This window comes from Thalassophryne amazonica, chromosome 16 (genome assembly GCF_902500255.1).
Source record: "Thalassophryne amazonica chromosome 16, fThaAma1.1, whole genome shotgun sequence".
Classification (NCBI taxonomy): Eukaryota; Metazoa; Chordata; class Actinopteri; order Batrachoidiformes; family Batrachoididae; genus Thalassophryne; species Thalassophryne amazonica.
Genome location: NC_047118.1, coordinates 59,544,976 through 59,568,112, shown reverse-complemented (window position 1 = coordinate 59,568,112; position 23,137 = coordinate 59,544,976). Strand labels below are relative to the sequence as shown.

Here is a 23,137-nt window from a genome sequence, read left to right as displayed (position 1 = left end):
TGGTAACTTATTACATGTCAATTACAAATACTATTTTGTACGAGGCCCAGGTGGCATTTGATAACTTTTCCCTCTACGAGAGCATTAATTAGCCTTATTTCATATCCAAACGTGGAAACTTGAGGGGTTTTAAAGTTTATTTCTCATTATTCTTATACAATTTCTTATTATACAATTAGACATTTAAAAAAGAAAGGCAGATTACTCATCTAACAGATCACAAGACAACAGACTGAGCCATACTGATCCATTCTCCTCTGGTACTGGTTGCACATGTTGTACATATTTTCCATAAGTTTCACAATGATCGAGTTGTTAAGTCACATTCACGACTAGAAGAGTCACAAAATAATGGTTACATAATGAACAAAATCACCAGATTTCAATTCTCTCATTTTCTCTGCAACACCTCAACCTACCATTTTCACCCTCACTATCTTTACTTGTCAGACTGCAGTAATAATCGAGATATTCGCTTCACATCTGGTGTTGTGGCTCCATGATGATGATGCTCAGGCTAAAGATAAACCATCAGCCAATTCTAAGATGTCTCATCCTGTTGATTGTCACATCCTGTAACTCTACAGCATGGCAGATTAAAACAGCAATAAACAGAATTATTTGTAGCCATGTTAACCTGACCAAGAGCCACTTTTACTTTCTCGTCATTAGTGAAATCTTTTCTGACCGGCAATAAAAATGGCCTCTTGGCTCTTTGAGTGGCTCTTGGGGCTTGATGCATTTCAACCATTGTGGTGATTTCATGCATGAAATGTAACTGTTTCAGCTTTGTTTTGTGATTTCCAGCAAGAATCCCAGGAAATGTTTTCACCATTGATTATATTCAGAGTAAACGAATAAGTGATTGACTTCAGTGCTGCAGTCAATGAAAATGAGTGCCATTATTGATTTAATCAGATTGTTTCACGCACACCTGCTCCTAATTTTCATCATGCATGTAATGAGATTATTCCCTACAACACTTGTATCCAGCAGGTGGCAGTGTTCAGCATGTGGCAGACAGGTCTATGTACATTACATAAGCAATACAGAGTTGGAGCGACACAGTTACTTTTTAGATTGAACATAGTTACCCAACATCTAATCAGACTGTTCTCATTTTATGCCCTTTTAATTTGAAGAGTTAAAAGTTATGAGAGTTAAAAAGATTATATGAACATTCAGTAGTGTTCAGAATAATAGTAGTGCTATGTGACTAAAAAGATTAATCCAGGTTTTGAGTATATTTCTTATTGTTACATGGGAAACAAGGTACCAGTAGATTCAGTAGATTCTCACAAATCCAACAAGACCAAGCATTCATGATATGCACACTCTTAAGGCTATGAAATTGGGCTATTAGTAAAAAAAAAAAAGTAGAAAAGGGGGTTGTTAAGGATTTTGTATATATGTTATCACTGTTAAACATTTGTACATTTGTCTTCTTCCTCATGAGAACGGTGTTGTGCTGTTTTGCACTTCACCCTGAGAATGTACGTGTTATTCAACCTTGTTTTAGCTTTGTCTTCTTTCTCATGAGAACGGAGATGTGCTGTTTTGCACCTGTCTTAATGCAATCCTGAGAATTCAATTTTGTTTTAGCACTCTGGGGTCAATCTGAGCTGGGAATGAAGGGCTGGATGTACTTATTATTTTATACAACTTGGTTGATGGACTGAACTCCGTTCGTGGGCCAACTCTACTCCAATCAGAGGCTGACAAAGCTGTTATGACTGTCAGTCCCAATTCTTGCCATTCTGTCAAATATGGCTTACAAAGTGACATATGTAATGGCATACCTGTGAATCTCAATTTTGATACATCTTCAGTGGCGCCTGTTACTGTTATGACAGCTGTTGAGTTGCCATCATGAATCAAATCGGTCATTGTCAGTTTCACAGGTGAAACATTTTTCAATTTAGTTTCATAGTCACCATCCGGACCTGGAGGATCACATCCTTATTATCATGTCCCGTGCTCATGGCTTTTAATAATAATCCCAATTCAAAAAAGAAAAGTAGCATAACAAGGACTGTCCGTGGGGTCCAGAAACCCTCGTTCTTTTTATTTTTTTCTTTCGCCATTTCTGCACACTACAGCACACCTATGTTCAGAACAGTGGCTTCTTAATGTCTTCTGCTAGCTTTCGTGTCTAACCTGGATCTTAACACCAAGCTCACACACTATTACTAGTCTTGTCCTACTGTTCTTACTGTTTGTCTGTGTCTGCAGAAATGACTTTCTTACAGTGAGTTAAATGAATCCATGTACTTCTTTCCCCGCCAAATTGGCTTCCTCAGGTACATCCCAAATTTGTCCATAATATGGCAATCGATATTTTCTGCCAAACAATGTTTCATACGGTGTCAACCCCATGGTACTAGTTATGTTTATATACATTTTTACCAAAGCTACACAATGTGTCCATGGTCTGCCTGTTTCCTCCATTGTCTTTCTAAGTCTGTTTTTTACTGTTCCATTCATCCTTTCCACTAATCCGGCACTTTGTGGATGATAAGAACAATGATTTTTGAGATTAACCTGTAGTGCTTCTCCTACGTATTGCACTATTGTATTAACAAAATGCGCTCCATTATCTGAATAGACTGTTTCTGGTATTCCAAATCGTGGGATGATGTCTTTGCATAATGCTTTAGCCACTGTAAGTGAATCTGCATGTTTTGTAGGGAACAATTCTACCCATTTTGAGAAGGCATCAATTATGACTAAACAAAATTCCTTCCCTTCATGTTTACTCAGCTGTATATAATCCATATGAATCACTTGAAAGGGATATTGTGGTGTTGGAAATTTACCTCTTTGGGGTCTCAAATTGCCTTGTGAGTTGTGTTTTGCACATATCATGCATGCTCTACAATGCTGTTTTGCATATGCATCGAACCCATAAAGACAAAAAATAGATTGCAATTGCGATATCATACCCCCTGATGAGACATGCGTCACGCCATGGCTCATAATAGCTGCCCATTTAAACATATTTTTTGGCAATATGGGTTTCTTTTGTGGTCATACGTACAAGTCATTTGCATACGTAGCTCCTTTAGCTATCCACATTTGTTTTTCTCTGTCTGTTGCCTGCTGTTGCATATCAGCAAGCAGTGTATGACCTAAATGCAAATCTGGAGTAGTTTCCTGTACAACAAAAATAGAAGAAGCTGCTGCTGCCTCTTTTGCTGCTCTGTCAGCAAAATCATTTCCTTTTGAAACACTGTCAGAGCCATTGGTGTGAGCCGCACATTTGCATATAGCAATTTGTTGAGGCAACTTCACAGCTTGCAGTAGGGCAGTTAGGAGAGTGGCATGAGTCACTGGCTTTCCAGACGATGTCACCATTCCACGCTCCTCCCACAGTTTTGCAAACACATGCACTGTGCTGAAAGCGTACTGGCTGTCCGTATAAATTGATACGGCCGTACCTTGAAACAGATAGCAAGCTGCAGTTAAAGCAACTAATTCAGCTGCTTGTGCTGAAAATGACGATGGCAATGAAGCAGAATCTAATACTTCTGAATTTGTGACGACAGCATATCCAGATTGCGTTTGTCCATAAGCATTTTTGGTGGAAGAACCATCCACATACACGATTGTACTGTTTGGGATGGGTGTGTCCCGGAGGTCTGGGCGTGCTTTTGTACAAACTGTTGCTACATCAAGACAATTGTGCGGCTCACCATCCTCAGGTAAAGGTATCAATGTGGAGGGATTCAATGTTGTACATCGCTCTATCGTAAGGTGTGGCTGTGATAATAGCAAGGACATGCACGAAAGATGTCTTGCTGGGGACAAAAGGCTCATGTTTGTCTGCAACAGAAGTGCAGAGACTGCATGTGGAACTTTCAATGTCAGCTGATGGAATAGAACAACATTACTGCTACTTTGAACAGCCTTGTTTTAGCTTTGTCTTCTTTCTCATGAGAACGGAGATGTGCTGTTTTGCACCTGTCTTAATGCAATCCTGAGAATTCAATTTTGTTTTAGCACTCTGGGGTCAATCTGAGCTGGGAATGAAGGGCTGGATGTACTTATTATTATAATATAACTTTGTTTTCGCAGCCTCTAACGACTGGGAGTAAGAGAACGTTTTGACTATTGTGATGTGGTGTTTAGTGTGAAGGAGTGTGGAAGACAGGACACTTCAGGCAGATGCAGAACAGCTGATACCTGCAACAGACGAACGAGATGTGCTGACCTGAAAGTGTTCTTCCTTACAGCTGCACTTATTGACGTATGCGTTTATGTTATGGGAAGAAACTTGTCTTGCGTCATCACCCCCACCCTTAGGACAAGTTTCTTGTTTATGTGATGAGGGCGTCTCTTAATAAAAAGAGCGGAAAAGCAGGCCAGACTTTAGTGTAGCCTTGGTGTACAGCCTGGCCGCACTCCGCACGTAAAATTTGACTTTCTGTCTCACTGGTGTTTCTTGACTCTGTTTGTCTTGTTAAAGGTTTTAAAAATGTTTGGAGGAGAAAATACCCAACAGGGGTGTTCACAATAATAGTAGTGTGGCATTCAGTCAGTGAGTTCATCAATTTTGTGGAACAAACAGGTGTGAATCAGGTGTCCCCTATTTAAGGATGAAGCCAGCACCTGTTGAACATGCTTTTCTCTTTGAAAGCCTGAGGAAAATGGGACGTTCTGCTGTTGACGCTACAAACTCAAAACTGTTATGTTCAAACTGCTTTTTTAGCAATCCTGTGAATCACTAAACTAGTATTTAATTGTATAACCACAGTTTTTCATGATTTCTTCACATCTGCGAGGCATTAATTTTGTTGGTTTGGAACCAAGATTTTGCTTGTTTACCAGTGTGCTTGGGGTCATTGTCTTGTTGAAACACCCATTTCAAGGGCATGTCCTCTTCAGCATAAGTCAACATGACCTTTTCAAGTATTTGACATATCCAAACGGATCCATGATACCTGGTAGGCGATTATAGAGGTCCAACACCATAGTAGGAGAAACATGCCCATATCATGATGCTTGCACCACCATGCTTCACTGTCTTCACTGTGAACTGTGGCTTGAATTCAGAGGTTTGGGGGTCATCTCACAACTGTCTGCGGCCCTGGACCCAAAACGAACCTTTTACTCTCATCAGTCCACAAAATATTCCTCCATTTCTCTTTAGGCCAGTTGATGTGTTCTTTGGCAGATTGTAACCTCTTCTGCACGTCTTTCATTTAACAGAGGGACTTTGCGGGGGGATTCTTGCAAATAAATTAGCTTCACACAGGCGTCTTCTAACTGTCACAGCACTTACAGGTAACTCCAGACTGTCTTTGATCATCCTGGAGCTGATCAATGGGTGAGCCTTTGCCATTCTGGTTATTCTTCTATCCATTTTGATGGTTGTTTTCTGTTTTCTTTCATGCGTCTCTGTGTTTTTGTTTTTTTTTTTGTGTCCATTTAAACTATTCCAGAAAGGGCCGAGAGGGTGCAGGTTTTCTTTGCAGCCACTGACTTCAGCAGGTGATTTCACTGATGAACTCATCCCATCTGTTCAAAGGGATGTTAATCAGTGAAATCACCTGCTGAAGGAATAGTTTGGAGATTGTTGTAGATGAACAGCCTATAATTTTTTGCACCTGCGTATAAGTTTTCCCCTCTCCAATCAACTTTTTAATCAAACTACACTGTTCTTCTGAACAATGTCTTGAAAGTCCCATTTTCCTCAGGCTTTCAAAGAGAAAAGCATATTCAACAGGTGCTGGCTTCATCCTTAAATAGGGGACACCTGATTCACACCTTTTGTTCCACAAAATTGACGAACTAACTGACTGAATGCCACACTACTATTATTGTGAACACCCCCTTTTCTACTTTTTTTTTACCCGATAGCCCAATTTCATAGCCTTAAGAGTGTGCATATCATGAATGCTTGGTCTTGTTGGATTTGTGAGAATCTACTGAATCTACTGGTACCTTGTTTCCCATGTAACAATAAGAAATATATTCAAAACCTGGATTAATCTTTTTAGTCACATAGCACTACTATTATTCTGAACACTACTGTATAGTATACAGTGGGGTAAAAAGTATTTAGTCAGTCTCTGATTGTGCAAGTTCTCCTACTTAGAAAGATGAGAGAGGTCTGTCATTTTCATCATAAGTACACTTCAACTGTGAGAGATGAAATGAGAAAAAAAATCCAGGTAATCACATTGTAGGATTTTTAAAGAATTTAAACCATGGTGGAAAATAAGTAGTTGGTCACCCACAAACAAGCAAGATTTCTGGCTCTCAAAGACCTCTAACTTTTTAAAGAAGCTCTTCTGTCCTCCACCTGTTATCTGTATTAATGGCATCTGTTGGAATTCGTTATCTGTATAAAAGACACCTATCCACAGCCTCAAACAGTCAGACTCCACGTTTGACCTCTATCATTGCCAACAAAGATTATGTTACAAAGTACTGAGTTGAACTTTTATTATTGACCAAATACTTATTTTGTCTGTGTTTGCACCACAGACTATGCAGTCATCAAATCCAGCCCATGACATTGTGACATCATCCACACCTCAGACAGAAAGGAAAAAAAAAAAGCAGAATCAGTTGGCCAGATAAACTACATCTGCATTATAATTTATCAGCATAAAGCAAAAGGAAAGCAGAGAAATACTAAGGTGATCGCCGGCCGCTAGCCCTAAACTTTTATAACAGACCCAGAATTTAGATAAAGTTGAGGCAAAGACCCACTTCATTTACTAATAGAATGAATTTAAAAATATAGGGAGCATAGTACCATGCTATGGCAGTATGCGAGCCGTACAAGAGGAAGCATAAGCATCTTAAGTCTGGACTTGAATGTCTCTGCAGAGTCTGACTGACCGTCAATGAAATGCAGCTCCCCAACACCAGCAGCACTCATGCAGCCCCACAGAATTACACTGCCACCACCATGCTTTTTTTGTTTGTTTTTTTGTGCTCCTCATCGTGGCAAGGCCATACACTTTTGAAGCCATCAGTTCCAAAAACATTTATCTTGGTGTCTTCACTTAGGGAATAACCCTGTTGTGTCTGATGATTTGCGGACGTTCATGCTGGTTATACGGTCGCAAATGGAGCTTTAGCAGAGCCGGTAAAACAGCTATTTGCGACCGTATAACAGCATGTACATCCGCAAATCATCAGACACAAGGGGGTTATTCCCCATTCTGATTCAATTCCATGGTTTACACGGTTTAATTTTCTGCAAGTAATTCGGTCAACGAGGCTTACCATCAAGCCGAGGCACAGTCACTCCAACAGCGGTCAGGGCGCGGAGTAATCCATCAAACATGAAAATCCATCAAACATGAAACGGTAATTCTGTATAAATCCACATCAATACTTTCTTATGTACTTTAATTCACCCATTTCGGCGGCGTTGCTACATGACTTTCTCTCGCTCTCAGCTAACAGTGCTAACAGCTAGTAGCGTGCAGCCAGTGTTCTTTCGAATTGTGCGTCTTGTCACATAAATCGACAGTTCCACTTCCCGACAATCTTGCGCAGTTGCGGAGGACCGGAATGACATTCGACAGAAATGACATCTCATCAGAACACCGGTCCGGGCACAGAGTAATACATCCAAATGTGAAAAGGTCAAATATTTTTCCACCATTATCCCGATATTATACGGTCTGAAATCTCATACACTTTACCAATAGAATTCACGGAAAAAATGAAATTGAATTAGAATCCAGTGTTGGGAAAGTGTAGTGACACGGACCCACAACAGGGGCGTTAATGAACGGACAATGGATTAAGCCAAAAAGTAACAATTTAATGTTGTGAATTGCACAACGGAATACAGACAATTGCAGTTGAGGAGTACAGTCAATCATACACAAGGTGACATGTGGGCAGGCTCGAGGATAGAAGACGTCTGTCCAGAGAAGAGCCAGATCCCACACGGCTTCCACCGCCAATGGATCTGAAGAACACCGGAGCTGCCAAGTCCTGGGTCCCAGGTGGTCACCGTCTCCAGCTGTCAGACCTGGTACTGCTGGCAGAAACAGAAACAGTTAATGGTGGGTGTGTGAATACACACCCAGTAATCTCTCCGTACTCAGTTCCTCCGGGAGGGAGAACCTCCAGAAACAGAAACACCCGTGCAGCTCCTGTCAGTCGCTTTTCTGGAAGGAGTGAGAGGCGAAGACGTCGCAAACCTACACTATACGCCAATCCAGCAGAAGACTGTATCCACAGGACAAACGGCTGCACACAGAACAATATTCAGTCTCAGTAAGTCACAGCAGAGAAGGTTACCTGAGTGGTAGCTGATTTCTCGGCGGGGAGGTGGAGTTGCGGTCTGGCTTTTATGATGATGTGGATGATAGTAGAATGAGTGACAGCTGGTGCTGTTGATGAGTGACAGCTGTCCTTCTCTGTTGCTCCGGCGCCCTCTCATGCTTGAAGCCCGCACTTCAAGCAGGGCGCCCTCTGGTGGTGGTAGGCCAGCAGTACCTCCTCTTCAGCGGCCCACACAACATCCAGAATATAAAGTCTCAGTCGTCTTCATCTTTTTCAGCATGGGCCCTGGCAGATTCTAGGTGGGCTTTTTGTACATGGGCTTTAAGACAGGCTTCCTTCATGGATGACACCCATGCATGCCATTCCTGTGTACAACGTTCACGGGAAAAAGCCACCCCAGTTTGGCTTTTTGCTTCTTTATGGCCCAGTCACACGGCACACGACGATTCCTGAACGAAGGGAAAAAGTAAAAAACGTCACAATTCGTTGAGAAAAGGTGGACAAAAGAGCTTTTATCACCGAACAGTCTGCGAAGCAAGAGCGCAAAAGGGACGTCAGAGGAAATTAACAAAACCGAAGCTCATGATTTCGACGAAACGTGCCTGGAGCCACAGCTGGAGCCGTGTGTGTCTGCATCTCTGTGTTCCAAGACTCGGCGTTGGGACAGAGCTCATAGCGCCTGAGTCCTGGAGAAACTGCAAACAGAAGCTGTGGAGATCTGTGTGCATGTCAGTGGACCACCTGCTCTGGTTCCTCGTCCAGAACAAAAGAGGGATCATCTCCATCAGAATCCACACTGTCTGTCGACACGCTGCGCGCTCCGTCTTCCTCCAATTTAAAAAAGAAAAAAAAAGTGCGCCATGGTCACTGCTGTATCACAGTATTATGTTCTAAGCCATATATATTTATTTATAACAGAAAACTGTCAAAAGGGAGAATAAATATAAATATAAGTGTAAAGATGATTGAATATATCGGAGCAGTAAATTAATCAGTTCGTGTGAACGCGCGCATTGACTCGTGTGGTTATTCCACCAGCTGATCACTGATCCACAATGTGAATTCTTCCTTCCACAACAGCTCTTTATATCATCATTTTGATTCATCTACCTGTTGCCACATGTACAGAAGGATTGGATTATCATTCCTACACTCAGATTGTTATATTTAATACAAAATAATAAGCGCACGCAGGAGCTCCTGCTGCCGCTGATGCTGCATTCAAGTACCGTCAGAAATTACACAACTTTTTTGTTGTTTCAAATTCAACAGTTGCTTGTGGCAAAATAATTAATTATATCCACACAAAAGATTAATTCTGGCCTATGTAAGGTGCCTGAGCCCAGTGAAGCTGCCCCCTACGCAGATAAAAAATCCAAGCAAGCAGGCTGAGTTTGTCGTGTAATTTCCGACGGCACATGAAGCAGCAGCAGCCTTAGCGATCACAGAGCGGCTTCTGCGATGTGTGAAAACGTTCAGCTGCTCCAACGAAGTCAAACTAAACAATAACGTTACAAAAACTACACAAACGATTAAAAAACGTCAAGAACGACAGCAAAACGAGACACAGACGAATTGAGGTTTTCGTTGCCCTTCGTTCAAATTTTTCAACAGTTTAAAAATCCTGACGTAGCGCCAGCTGCAGGAACGAGGCTGCGCGAAGGTTAAACGATGTCAACGAAAGTCTAGATTTCTTGTTTCGGCAGGGCTTCGTCACCCTTCGTTAAGTGCCGTGTGACTGGGCCTTTAGCTAACTACAACGCTCTGTTGAGGCTTTAACCTCCATGGATGGTCTAGACGGATCTGTGAGATGGTTGCAGTTCCGTCTTTGTTCAATTTTTGTATCACTTTTGCTACAGTATTCTGATTGATAAGTGAAGCTTTACTGATCTTCTTGTATCCTTCACCGTTCTTGTGTAGATAAATTATTTTCTTTCTCAGTGCCATTTCTGTTCTATGTGGTGCCATTACTGACAGCTTGAAATGGGAAGAAGTTTTCTTTAAGTAATGCCCTTTTATGATCAACTGTCCTGCTGGACACCTATTTAATGAATAATTAGACTCACCTGTGGTTGAATCTTCATTAATTAGGATTTTGTAGTCTAAAATACATGTGAGCCTCAGACGGTTTTCAGGCTGCAAAGTGGGCTGTGGTGTTATAATATTTGAAAATGGATGGCCTTGGAAAATAGTGAAAATGCTATAAAGCATCACTTATAGTGTCCAGTAGTTTAATGTGATATTTTGAAATTACCCTGATGGACTAACGGCCCATCTTACAGAAGGCAAGTGTCAAAAGCTGCATATTCTTCATTGTTGTCTCAGGATCATTGTCATTTGTCTGTCTACAAGCAGGATTACACAAAAGGGTTTTTTGTTTGTTTGTTTTTTTTGTTGCGTTATCAAACCACACCCCTTTTTCTACTTTTTTTGCTAATAGCCCAATTTCATAGCCTTAAGAGTGTGCATATCATGAATGATATCTTGGAGATGACACAGTTGTGGTGGGTTTGACATCCCGCAATGACAAGACTGAGTACAGATAGGTGGAAAATCTGGAGGACTGGTGCAGAGCAAATAATCTCTGCATTAGTGTAGCAAAACCATGTAGATGATTGCAGACCTTAGGAGGAGAGATTATACCCCGCCTCCATTCTTCATTGAAAGAGCAATTTTGGAAATGGTTCCCAGTTTTAAGTACCAAGGTGTGCACATTTCCAATGACCTCACATAGGCCAGCAACATCATCATTAAAAAAAAGGCCCACCAGTGCCTTTATTTTCTATCCTGACAGCCTTCTACAGGTGTGTGTTGGAGGACATCCTCACTTCCTGCCTCACAGTATGATATGGGAACGGCACTGCTGCTGACAGGAAGGCACTGCATAAGGTGATTAAATCTGCCCAGAAGATCGCACACTGTGGTCTTCCATCCATCAAGGACATTTGCATATTTTATTATTATTATTAGTATTAGTATTATTATTATTATCATCATCATTATTATTATATTTTCATTTTATTTATTATATGCTGCTGGGCCTGAGTCACAAATTTTGTTTTTTCAATACAGTTCTTTTCAACATGTACTGAATCACAAGAAAATGCACATTGACCTTGACATGAATGATAGAAATTAGGAGCAGGTGTGGTTAAAGTTTAGTGCAGCTTGAAATGAGCTTCTTAGTTTCATTCATTTCCAAAGACTAGTGATTACCATGACTACCGCTGCTTGTAAAAACAACGCACCCTATAATTGTTGCCAGTTGTGACCCTTCCAATGGAGTCGCAGCTTCTAGGTTTGTATGTTAATGTTGCATAAAACACAGCTTGCTGTTCCATTAATCCTGGCTTAGGGCTATGTCACTGGAGCTGTAAAATCATGGCAATCCAAAACAACAGGTGTTCACTCACAAACACACCACCATCAACATTCCTGTTAGTTCCGTTCTCTTCTCCCAAATGGGCACTTGGAAAATTTTAGCATTGTGATACAAGACGTTACACCATGAACTTGTTTACTACTGTAGGGTGACTCTTTCACACGACACCATCTCATTTCCCTCCATTCTTTGCTTTCCGTGGCCACACACAGTAAGTCAGCATCACAGGCAGTCCTCGCCTTTTTTCCATTGGCTCTCCCCTGTGATTGTGGCGTGTGTGGTAGTTGAGTCCTATGCAACACTGTCATTCCATCAGAGTTCCATAAGTCAATATCACAGTATCACTTTCCCCAAGTCTGGAAATAGGCCTTCAAGCAATTGGAAATCTACATGCTAGGGTGCTGTCACTCCAACTTTTCTGGATGTATGGAAAACAGTTGCCAAGCTACGTCTCATACCAGTTTGTCAGAGCGACTAAAAGTGATAGTGTGATCTCGCCAAGTGGGTTGGAAAGTGATGAGCGAAAGATTATGGGTATTGACTGACATGTCGCAATGGAGGGCATCCTGGGGTCACCTAACTGGCTGGTGCTGCTTGTGTTGCTATTGTTGTCCTGCTTACCCCTGGTCTGATATGAGAACAGAACAGGAGTCTTACTCTGCAGGCACCTGCTAATCCTCAGCTGTGTGTGTGTGTGTGTGTGTGTGTGTGTGTGTGTGTGTGTGTGTGTGTGTGTGTGTGTGTGTGTGTGTGTGTGTGTGTGTGTGTGTGTGTGTGTGTGTGTGTGTGTGTGATGTCTGAAGGTGTCACAAATATACAGTAAAATCTACAACACTGCTATCTGTCTTTCAGCCTTTATCTCTGTGGTTACTACAAAGCCGTACTGACTGCCATACCTCAGATCTATGAGGAGTGTTGCTTCTTTTTACAACTTGGCACAGTGGAAAAGTGATTGATGCTTGCCAAGAAGAGGGCCTTGGAATGTTTTCCATCCATTCTACGTCTGCTTTGTGGACTTGGAAAAGGTCTATGACTGAGTACCTTGGGTATTATGGGATGGTAAATAGTAAATGGGCTGCATTTATATATTGTTTTTCCATCTATATCAGAAGCTCAAAGTGCTTTACAGTAATGCCTCGCATTCACACACACACCGATGTCAGGGTGCTGCCATGCAAGGCACTCACAACACACCAGGAGGAAATTGGGGATTAAGGACCTTGCCCAAGAGCCTTTAGTGATTTTCAGGCCAGATGGGGGTTTGAACCGAGGGTCCTCTGGTCTCAAGCCCACTGCTTAACTGCCAGACCATCACCTCCCGGTCTGTCTACACAGTAAAATCACCAGTGTAAAATTAACACTGTCCGTGTACATATGATCCTACTTTGGTCAGAGTGGAACCATATGTTAAATGTCAGTGTTAATTTAACTCTGGTGATTTTACTGTGTAAAGTCTTGCTGTCTGTTTTTAATTTAATTTAATCATCTTATAATGCACCAAATCACAACAAAAGCCATCTCAAGGTGCCTCACACAGAACAATTCAATAAAAAACTAAATAAATAATTAAAAATGAATAAAAATTCAAATACATAATTTATAACAGAAGTAAAAGAGTAAAACAGATAAAAAATAAAAATAAAAACTATGAGGTCTATTAGAAAAGTATCCGACCTTATTATTTTTTCAAAAACCATATGGATTTGAATCACGTGTGATTGGGTCAGACAAGCTTGAACCCTTGTGCGCATGCGTGAGTTTTTTCACACCTGTCGGTTGCGTCATTCGCCTGTGAGCAGGCTTTGAGTGAGGAGTGGTCCACCCCCTCGGCAGATTTTCATTGTCTGGAAATGGCGGAATGATTTGAGCTTTTTTTCCATCAGAATTTTTTCAGAAACTGTTAGAGACTGGCAGCTGGAAACCGTTCGAAAAATTTATCTGGCTTTCGGTGAAAATTTTACGGGCTTCACAGAGAATAAGGACTGTTACTACAGCTTTAAGGACGGCTTTAAGGACGCTCGGCGCGCCGCGCTCCGTGCCACCATCGAGAGCCACAAACCACCGGATCATTTCTAAACGGATGGCTCTGTGGAGCCGGGACTGTCGTGTGCCATTTCTCTGGTTATCACAAGAGCTGGACATCAACCATTTTCCGGCAGATTTCACTTTTAACAAGAGATTTTGTCATGGAAAGCCGAGCGGCGGCTTCGCGCGTCACGACCGATTTGCTGATGGAGCGAGACAAAGGAACACCTCCGTTTTGGTCTCACAGGATGGCTTTGAGATGGCGTTCAGACAGCTGTTGGTGGTTTTTCTATCGAGTGATTATCCGAGAAATTGTGGATGTGCCTGGACATGCCAGAACATGTCCCATGAGGCTTCATCACGGCGTTGCTGTGCGCCATGCGGCACCGCCGCGACGCGCGAAGCCTCCGCTCCTCTTTCCATGACAAAAACTCCAGTAACAGTGGAATGTGCCGTTCATTTCCAAACTGGACGCTGTGTTTTATCCGGGACGTTGTCTGACTAGCACGGGAATTGTGAAAAGACGTGGACATCAGCACTTTTTCGGCACATTGAGACAGACGTGCAGAGGAATTCCGCGCGTCGCGGCGGTGCCGCATGGTGCAAAGCAACGCCGTGATGAAGCCTCACGGGACATGTTCTGGCATGTCCAGGCACATCCACAATTTCTTGGATAATCACCCGATGGAAAAACCACCAACAGCTGTCATTAAGTTTTAATATTTGAGATTTAATGAGCAGTGGGTTGGTGTGGTCTCGATAACTTGTGTTATGAATTGTCCTTAATGCTCTTTTTTGAAGAATGAATAATGGTTGCAATGTAGTTTTGTAATTGTTGCCCCAAATGTCAGTGCAATAAGTCAAGTAGGGTGCAACCAAAGAACAATAGAGAGTATGTAGTGCTCTGCAATCAAGAACATGCTTTACTTTATTTAATACTGCAATACTTTTTGATATCTTCATTTGAATATGCTGAATATGAGCTTTCCAATTAATTTTTTCATCAGTAATGACAACTAAAAACTTATTCTCTTTGACACGTTCTATGTTTACCCCATGTATATTTAACTGAATTTGTATGTCTTTTTTTATAATTTCCAAATAACATCAATTTAGTTTTAGACAAATTTAATGATAATTTGTTAATATCAAACCATCTCTTTAACTTTATCATTTCTGTTCCTAAATCAAATAATAATTGTTGCAGATTTTCCCCTGAGCAAAACAGGTTTGTGTCATCTGGAAAGAGCACAGTTTTAACCATATCTGAGACTTTACATAAATCATTAATGTATAAAATAAATAATTTTGGGCCCAACACTGAACCCTGTGGTAGCCCACAAACGATGTCCAGACATGAAGAACAGTATTCCTCGAGTTTAACAAACTGCTTCTGGTTTTGTAAGTAGCTTTTAATCCAACTCAGAGCAACTCCTCTGATCCCATACAGTTCCAACTTTTGAAATAATATATTGTGGTCAATTGTGTCAAAAGCCTTTCTGAAGTCAATAAATAAACCTGCAACTATTACCCTTTGGTCCACATGTTTATTGATTTCTTCTGTGGAATCGAGCAATGCCAGAGTCGTGGACCTTTTTGCTCTAAAACCATATTGACTTTCATCAAGCAAGTTGTGTCGATCTATAAATTTATCCAGTCTGCTGTTGTAAAGTTTTTCCAGTATCTTTGAAAATTGTGACAGTAGAGACACAGGCCTGTAGTTAGTAAAAAGATGCTTGCTGCCAGATTTGAATAAAGGTATCACTTTTGCCACTTTCATACTTTTAGGAACAATCCCAGTTTGAAATGATTTGTTAAAAATATATGATAATGGTTTTGCGATTTCAGTGATTATTCGCTTTACTAAGAACATATGTACCTCATTATGATCCGTTGACTTTTTACTTTTACATGTACTAACTATGTTAATAATTTCCCTTTCATCTACTGGGCTGAGAAACATTGTGTGCAGATTTCTGGCGATTAATTGCTGATTTTCCCATGTACTGTGTGGGATTTCAGCTGCCAGATCTGGCCCAACATTAGCAGAAAATTTATTGAAACTATTCACTACTTGGCTCATGTTATATTCATCTTTATTGTCATAAGTAAAGTATGTTGGATAGTTATTTGGTTTGGGTTTATTTGCTGTAATACTATGAATGGTCTGTATGTTTGTCAGTCATTATGAAAGTTGGTTGCGTTCACTTACCATGTTTTAGTCATATTTTGCCAATTCCTCCATGCTTCTGATCAGCAACACTTTGGCTTCTTCTGGTGACCCGTTCAGTTTGATGAATACTTTACAGTTTGTAGTCCATGTGTTTTGAATTTTTTGTTGTTTTCTCAAGTATCTTGCCTTTTTTGCTATATCTGCGTTGTGTTTAGTGAGATGTTCATTTATGTAAACATTGGATCCTTTAAGTTTATATCCTTGTTTGAGCAGAGTTGTTTTGTCTTTCCTGTTGACAAACCTCATGATGACTGTAGGTTTGTCGAATGAATTCTTCCTGGGTAACGGATGACATGCTTCAATAGTGTTTATATCCAGATCAATCCCTTAGTTTGTAAAAAAGCAGCAACTTGTTGCTCTGTGGAACGTTCGTCTTGTTCATCAGGCTCCCCCCTGTTACCAGAGGCTGCTGCCCGAGCATACGATCTGGGTCTGATGTAGAGCCCAGATACAACATCGTTCATTCGCGTGTACTGCTCCATCTCATTCACCCTTCTTTCCAACGACGCGATCCGTTTGTCCTTATGCTCAATAAGGCCTCTCAGGTCCTTAACTTCCTTCACTAGTGCCAGTATCTCCTTCCGCTGAGTTTTTACGGCACAAACCTCCTCCGTGAGAGTATCCAGAACCTTCTTAATATCGTCCAGATCCTCCGTCACAGGTGTTTTCTTTGGCCCCATTCTTACCGTCTTATTTAACAGCTGTTTTTTGTGCAACAGCTGTTAGCTTTTAGCTGTTAGCCGAAACCAGGCTGGCTTAGCCTAGCCTGCGATGTCCCGGCTTCTCTGCGGGGCCGACAGGCCGACTGCTGATGTTAATTGCGGCCGCGATGAGTCGCGGCCCCGAGTGGTGTCTCCGGCGGTGGAAGGCTGGTGATGATCTCCAACGAGCTGCGGTACCGGCTGGGCCTCCGTCGAGCTGCGGGCTGATGGCGGCCTCCCTCTAGCCGTGGTCCCGGCTGGGCCTCCGGCGTGCTGTGCAGCTGATGGCGTCCTCCCTCGAGCTGCGGCCGAGCTGGGCCTCCGGTAAACTGCACGCTGATGGCTTCCACCAACGCGCCTGGTCCTGGTTGGAGCCTTCGGCGGCCCGTGGACTCTGATCGAAGTTGTACAACAGTACGTCCGTCTACCCAGACGCCGACCATCTGCTCACGCTTGCTCGCTCTGGTGCTCACGCTTGCTCGCTCTGGTGCTCATGCTTGCTCGCTCTGGTGCTCATGCTTGCTCGCTCTGGTGCTCATGCCTGCTCGCTCTGGTGCTCACACTTGCTCGCTCTGGTAAATTACTCTACTGTGCCAAGTATCGTGGGATGTTATTCATGAATGTGTAAAAAAAAAAAAAAATTGAACATGAGCCCAGTGAGCTGGCGTTCCCTCTCACAACACAGAACCAGAGACTTATATCAATGCAAAGTGCGATAAAGCTGTCCTGGCTCAGTACCTTAAAAAAACACTTGGGGCTCTGTCTTTACACTCAGTTGCACATGGTCTGTAATGTATGTGCAGGTGAATTTGTGTCTTGGCTGACTCATCTGGGCTCATTTTAGAGAGCATGTAATATGAGTGCAAAGTCAGGCACTATGCGGAAAGTGGTTGGATTTGCCCTTCTTTGTCATGGACATTTTTATGGGCATAATGTGAAATAAATCCATTGGTGTGTGTTCTGTCATCCCCTTTTGAGCTGAAGCGCACAAGGCAAACACAGATCTGCTATTGTTAAAGCTGACTTAAGTGGTGTTTCTTGTAGAAGCAGTTCTAGCTTGTATGATGCCCTGGGTGATCACCACCTTGAGCCCCATCTAAGATGTTCCATGTGAGCAGCTTCTGGAGTACTTATCGCACAAGAGATAAATAATGCAACAACAGCCTTTTGCCTTCTGAATCATAACCTATCTTTCCTAATTGTCTCCTTCATGAGCAGACTTTTTTTTTCTGCCAGAATCACAATATGGTTACGACAAGAGAAATGCCGTGAACAACATCAACCTCTTGACGTGGTTTTCTTTGACTGAATCAAAGCATTTAATTCCATCAGCTGTGAAGCACACTAGAAAATTCTGCTGAGTTATGGTTGCCCCAACAAATTTCTCACCATCCCATGTCTTCTCCATGATGAAGTTCAAGCTGTCATTTTCAGAAATGATTGAATGACAGAACTGATACACGTCAGAACAGGTGTAAAACAAGACTGTGCAATTGCCCCAACGTTGTTTTTATCTTCCTGGCTGCTATGCTCCATTTGACAACCAATAACTTACCTGATGGTGTCTACCTGTTGCACAAAATGGATGGAAAGCTTTTACTTTAAATCCTCTTCAGGCTTATAAAAAATAAAAGCTGCTTATATAGTTTGAACTCCAATGCGCTTCACCTTTTCCACATTTTGTTATAGCCTCATTCCAAAATGGAGTAAATTCTTTTTTTCCTTCAAAATTCTACTCACAACACCCCATAATGACAACATGAAAAAGTTGTTTATTTTTTCAATTTTTTGCAAATTTATTAAAAATTTAAAAAACTAAGAAATCACGTGTACGTAAGTATTCACACCCTTTGCTCAATACTTTGTTGATGGACCTTTGGCAGCAATTACAGCCTCAAGTCATCTTGAATATGATGCCACTAGCTTGGCCCACCTATTTTTGGGCAGTTTTGCCCATTCCTCTTTGCAGCACCTCTGAAGCTCCATCAGGTTGGATGGAGAGCATCGGTGCACAGCCATTTTCAGATCTCAGTTTCAAGTCTGTGCTCTTGCTGGACCACTCAAGGACATTCACAGAGTTGTCCTGAGGCAACTGCTTTAATATCTTGGCTGTGTGCTGAGCATCATTGTCCTGCTAAAAGATGAGCCATTGCCCCAGTCTGAGGTCAAGAGCGCTCTGGAGCAGGTTTTCATCCAGGATGTCTCTGTACATTGCTGCATTCATCTTTCCCTCAATCCTGACTAGTCTTCCAGTTCCTTCCGTGGAAAAACATCCTCACAGCATGATGCTGCCACCATCATGCTTCACTGTAGGGATGGTGCCTGGTTTCCTCCAAACATGATACCTGCCGTTCACACCAAACGGTTCAATCTTTGTCTCATCAGACCAGAGAATTTTGTTTTTTGTGGCCTGAGAGTCTTTTCAGGTGCCTTTTGGCAAACTCCAGGTGGGCTGCCATGTGCCTTTTAATAAGGACTGGCTTCCATCTGGCCACTCTAGCATACAAGCCTGATTGGTGGATTGCTGCAGAGATGGTTGTTTTTCTAGAAGGTTCTCCTCTCTCCACAGAGGAATGCTGGAGCTCTGACAGAGTGACCTCACCTCCCTGACTAAGGCCCTTTTCCCCCGATTGCTCAGTTTAGACAGACGGCCAGCTCTAGGGAGAGTCCTGGTGGATCCGAACTTATTCCATTTATGGATGATGCAGGCCACTGTGCTCATTGGGACCTTCAAAGCTGCAGAAATGTTTCTGTACCCTTCCCCAGTTTGGTGCCTCAAGACAATCCTGACTCAGAGACCTACAGACAGTTCCTTTGACTTCATGCTTGGTTTGTGCTCTGACATGCACTGTCAACTGTGGAACCTTATATGTCGACAGGTGTGTGTCTTTCCATATCATGTCCAATCAACTGAATTGACCCCTGGTGGACTCCAGTTAAGCTGCAGAAACATCCCAAGGATGATCAGTGGAAACAGGATGCACCTGAGCTCAATTTTGAGCTTCATGGCAAAGGCTGTGAATATTTATGTACATGTGATTTCTTAGTTTTTATTTGTAATAAATTTGCAAAAATCTCCAAAAACGTTTTTCATACTGTCATTATGGGGTATTGTGTGTACAAGTTGGATGGGAAAAAATTTATTTAATCCATTTTGGAATAAGTGTTATGTGTCGGACGCAGCTCGGAGAACCGACCAGCGTTTGAAAGACCCAGTATGAAATAAGCAGAGCACGGTACAAAGGCTAACTGAATTTAATACATAACAGTGATACATAAAAAACAAAGTGCGGTCTGGCGTGGTGTGCTCCCAGCAGCGCTAACGGTCCGGAGCCAGAAGCTGTTCGGACTCAAGGACCCCGCCGACACCCCCCAGGTGGCCGCAACAAACCGAGTCTGTGAAAGAAGGAACCATTATGTGAGTCCACACTCTACACACAGAGAGAACACTTAAAGGTGTACAAACAGCAAACACTTCCTGGCTTGATTACTAATCAACTTCCCAACCTGCAGGCATGGAACATCCAGTTCACAAAACTCCACTGCAGTGGAAGTCGATACATGACTAACATACAGCTCAATATAAAAAGGTGTGAGGGACACCACATTTACTGACTGTATAAATGTTAGTCACAAAATCTAACGTACCTCAGGAAGTGTGCTGACGAGCGTGAGACCTCACCCCCTCCTCTTTCACAGACCGTGCATCAAACCTGGACGTTCTCTGCATCCATTGATGATGAGATGGCTCCTGAGACGACGATCTCACCCGTCTGGTCACAAGGTCGAGTCTCTGGCAAATACACACTGTGCACTCCAGTCTTAAATGCCACCATGTTCCAATCCATGCAGATGCACCACAGCTGTGAGTCCTGATGAGCCGCAGGTGATCAGGGTGAGGTTCTGATAAACTCAGCAACACAGCCACTCAGTCCCAAATGCAAGCCACCTGGAAGGAAAAACAAAAGACAGAAACAAAAAGGCAGCCAGGCCCCCCAGCCATACAACAGTACCCCACCCTCACGGGAAGCCTCCCGGCGACCACACAAACCTGGCCCAGGAGAAACACCCCCCTCCAGGGACCATGGCTGGAAACCGTATCTGCATTCATCATCAAACAGAACGGTTGATGTCTTCTCCTCTGGCTGCATCTTTGCCTCTGTTTCCGTCAGTCACCTAGCACAGGTGTGGCCAGGAGTTCTCAAACCTGTGCGGTCAGCCCTTGTCCAACCATGCTCACAGTCTGGTTAGTCATAAAACCAAAAAGACAAACACAAACAATCAAAACACCCCCCCCCCTCCCCAGAGGCCCACTCCATCAAACCCCGGGAAGGGGAGAAAAGAAAAACAACCCAAACTTAAGCTAACAAATAAAAATGCTAACACACACCCCCCCCCAACGTCATGTAGGGACCAACACCCCCCAGAGGACATCCCGCCAGCTTCAGGAGTAATAACCACAGCCGAGGTCCCTCTGGGATCCAACGTCACCCACGGGAACTCCCAGCGCCTCCCAGAGGACCACTCGTCAACCCCAGGAGACGCCTCCCCTCATGACCAACGGACCCAGCCCCGGCCGTCTATGGCTAGATGGACCCACAGCCCTTTCCCCCCCAGAGGACACCACAGTCAAACCCTGAGGGCGGAAACTGGGGGGAAAAACAAAAGGAGAAACCCCCCCCCAGGTGCAGCGGTTACCTGGGAAACGCCCAGCATAACCAAACTGCACCACTCCAGCAACGCCGACACTACGGCTCACACGGCTGGAGCCAGAGGAGAAGAGAGGGAACAAAAAGAAAACACCCCCCCTCCTCCCCCAGGTGCAGCGGTTACCTGGGAAACGCCCAGCATAACCAAACTGCACCACTCCAGCAACGCCGACACTACGGCTCACACGGCTGGAGCCAGAGGAGAAGAGAGGGAACAAAAGAAAACACCCCCCCCCCCCCCCCCCCAGGTGCAGAGGTTACCCGGGAAACGCCCAGCATAACCAAACTGCGTCACTCCAGCAACGCCGACACTACGGCTCACACGGCTGGAGCCAGAGGAGAAGAGAGGGCACAACAAAAAAAAAAAGAGAAAAAAAAAACCCAATTACCCCCCCATGACCCCCCAGGGGACCGTCCCATCAAACCCTGGGAGGTGAAACTGAAAGAAATAAAAAGAAAGACTAACCAGACTAACATACAGTTGCTCGGGTCCTTTTTTTTTTGTTTGTTTGTTTGTTGTTTGGCAGAACTGCAGGGTCACGACCCCAGACACTAAATAGTGAAAAACAAAAAATAAAATCCCACACAAAAACCAACTCAAAAAACACCCACACAAAATGAACTAACACAAAACAAGTGATTTATACCGTCAAGCTCCAACAAATGGAACACACCTGTTCCAACTTAAGAGCTTGACGGTAATGTGACTCAGTCACCAAAAGAGGGAGCCAAAGTGCTAAAAATGAAAAACCCCCTTTGGTGACAAAAAACAAACGGGCTGCATCTTCGTGCGCAGCTGTGTGCAACACACAACCAAAATGTGCTCAACTAAATAACGCCGGAGCTGATACAACAGACGCAGTAGTTATCTTTATCCGGGGAAACGGGGCTACAACTGTAACACAGGAAGCTCAGCGACCCGTGCCACAGAGCTCCGCCGGGCGCGTGCACCCATTACAGACACACTCTTGCAGCTCCCGTTTAAACCTCTTATCCGGTCGGAGCGTGACGCGAAGCTGTCGCCAGTCACGCTCCACCACGACCCACGGATAAGGCACAACACAGGAACACGGCTGCAAGAGAGCACAAATCAGTATTCAGTAATGGGTCTCAAACACGCACCATCCGGGCGGAGAGCACCCGCAACTGATCCGGATAACTACTGAACGTCTGCTGCCGCCTTCCCGGCACGTTACCGTCTCTGCTACCGCCGGGTCCGTGATGTTTGGCCAGAGACTACTGTTATGTGTCGGACGCAGCTCGGAGAACCGACCAGCGTTTGAAAGACCCAGTATGAAATAAGCAGAGCACGGTACAAAGGCTAACTGAATTTAATACATAACAGTGATACATAAAAAACAAAGTGCGGTCTGGCGTGGTGTGCTCCCAGCAGCGCTAACGGTCCGGAGCCAGAAGCTGTTCGGACTCAAGGACCCCGCCGACACCCCCCAGGTGGCCGCAACAAACCGAGTCTGTGAAAGAAGGAACCATTATGTGAGTCCACACTCTACACACAGAGAGAACACTTAAAGGTGTACAAACAGCAAACACTTCCTGGCTTGATTACTAATCAACTTCCCAACCTGCAGGCATGGAACATCCAGTTCACAAAACTCCACTGCAGTGGAAGTCGATACATGACTAACATACAGCTCAGTATAAAAAGGTGTGAGGGACACCACATTTACTGACTGTATAAATGTTAGTCACAAAATCTAACGTACCTCAGGAAGTGTGCTGACGAGCGTGAGACCTCACCCCCTCCTCTTTCACAGACCGTGCATCAAACCTGGACGTTCTCTGCATCCATTGATGATGAGATGGCTCCCGA

The 23,137-nt window shown here is 43.4% G+C and overlaps 1 protein-coding gene across 2 annotated transcripts in view; it reads left to right on the top strand.

Annotated features, from left to right (window-relative positions):
• Window positions 1-23,137, top strand: part of pitpnc1a (phosphatidylinositol transfer protein cytoplasmic 1a) — a 159,696-nt gene that overhangs the window by 61,640 nt on the left and 74,919 nt on the right. The gene's annotated exons all lie outside the window — the stretch shown is intronic.